Raw genomic sequence first — 2,178 nt, forward strand, 5'->3', positions numbered from 1 at the left:
AACACCTCTTCCAGCAGCAACCTAGTTTTCCCAGGAGGTCTCCCATCCAGGTACTGACCAGGCTCAGCCCTGCTTAGCTTCAGTGGGTAACCAGTCTTGGGCTACAGGGTGATATGGCTGCCAGTATCATATATTGACAGTAGTTTGTGTGCATAAAAAAGTTTTTGTTATTGTAGCAGAAGTATCAGATAATTTCTTTGTCACTTTGTCAATAGGAAATTTGGAGTCAAAACCAGTGCACTACATGTTAATTTTGAAAGAAAAAAAATAAATAAATAAATAATAATAATAATAATAATAATAAATAAAGTAATAAAGTAATAATAATAAAAAAAAAATAATTGATTAATTTAAATAGTTTATTAATTACAGTATAAAACAATGGTATGATAAAAAAAAAATAATAATTTCTTTCTGTTCCATGAAAAAATGTTTTGCTGGTTTCCCCTGGGACAGCTTAGCCCGTTTAGTGTGACCTCCTGCCCCCAAAGGTCAACGTGTGTTTAACTGACTGCATTTCTTGCAGTCAATACATGGTATGTGTTTATACAGAAAATGATTTTACAAAAATAAACTCACCATGAGAAATACTCACTGGAGTATAACGTGTGACAACTTGCCCCGGTCTTGTCTGTAATATGCGCTGCTTGTGTGGAATCAAACTGGGTGGCGATGAAGTTCCATGTAAAGTAAGATTCTGTTGCGACAGAACAGCTTTAGGCTGTTTTGAATTGCATTACCTGAGTTTAGTTTATTAATTCGTTTAAAACAAACATAATGTGTGCATCTTTTTGTATTTAATTCAGTATATTAGCTTGCAGTTCAGTGATGAAACTACTATAACTAGTACTAGTACTACTACTAAAAACAGAACTGTGTTGCTTTACATTAAAACAATGAAATCGATTCCATAACAATTTGATCATAATGTATTTGAATGTAAATGTTATGCGTTTGAAAGCGGCTTGTTTGAATGTTGAATGTTTGAAGCAATGAGCCTCAACTATATCATTTCTGTCTCTGCTTCTGTCTGATCTTTGATAAAAATGACTCCATGTGAAATATAAATTAGTTTAAGAGTGTGTTGAGAAGAATGCTGCAATGCTGAGAGGAGATAGAGATAGAGAGCAAAATCTCCAACTTTTTGTAAATGCGACTCTCCTTTTTTGACAAAAGTTTTAATAACAGTTTTATAAGAAACTCCTCTGATATTGGATCCAATCCTTCATGTAAATCAAAATGGCTTTAACCTCATTGTATATTTTGGCGTAGCATTTGGATATTACCATATAAATATGTTATTTCTAATAATAAAGTAATAGAAGTACTTTACAAAATGATTCACAGATGTGATCCTGTAAATGCAGCTGATATATTCACAGTGTTTGTGATTAATGTACTTTTTGTTACATATCAGTTGAAGATATTAAGCATTTATTTTTCTATTGCCCTTTTTTCATTTTGGATTGACTTTAAAATAGACAAAATAAAAAAATTAAACAAAGCCCTTCATTTAGAAACCTCATGATATTTTACTTCGTTTTGAAAACCCATATTTTTCCTGAAAAACAAAATTATATTATTAATCTGTTAATTATTTTAGCAAGGTTTTATATTTATAAGTCAAAAATAATACAAAAGACACATCAGTGATCTGAAAATATATTTTGAAACCCTTTCTAAAATGAGATCACAAAATAAGAAGCATATAAAAACAATAACATTTCTAAAGCTTTTCAAATTTATGTAACTGCCCTAATATTATATAGCACTTTTTTATAGGCCTATATGTTTATGTTTTTTTATTGTTGTTGTTATTCAGTTTTACATGCTTTAAACTTTGCCTTGTACTTGTATGTGATAAAACTAAATAAATAAAAAAAGATACCGATAGAGAGAAAGAGAGAGAGGCAGGGTCAGTGTGTTTTAAGCAAAGTTTTATATTCATAAATCAAAAATAATTCAAAAGAAACCATCATATATTACCTTTTGCAACACTAATCTGAGATTAGAACCCTTTCTATTATGAGATCACAAAATAAGAAGCTTATAAAAACAATGAAAATTCTAAAACTTTTCAAATTTATGTAACTGCCCTAATTTTATATAGCACTTTTTTATGTACATTTCATGTTGTTGTTGTTATTCTGTTTTACATGCTTTAAACTGTACAACATT

Source organism: Sinocyclocheilus anshuiensis, unplaced genomic scaffold, assembly GCF_001515605.1.
Source record: "Sinocyclocheilus anshuiensis isolate Anshui unplaced genomic scaffold, SAMN03320099.WGS_v1.1 scaffold535, whole genome shotgun sequence".
Classification (NCBI taxonomy): domain Eukaryota; kingdom Metazoa; phylum Chordata; class Actinopteri; order Cypriniformes; family Cyprinidae; genus Sinocyclocheilus; species Sinocyclocheilus anshuiensis.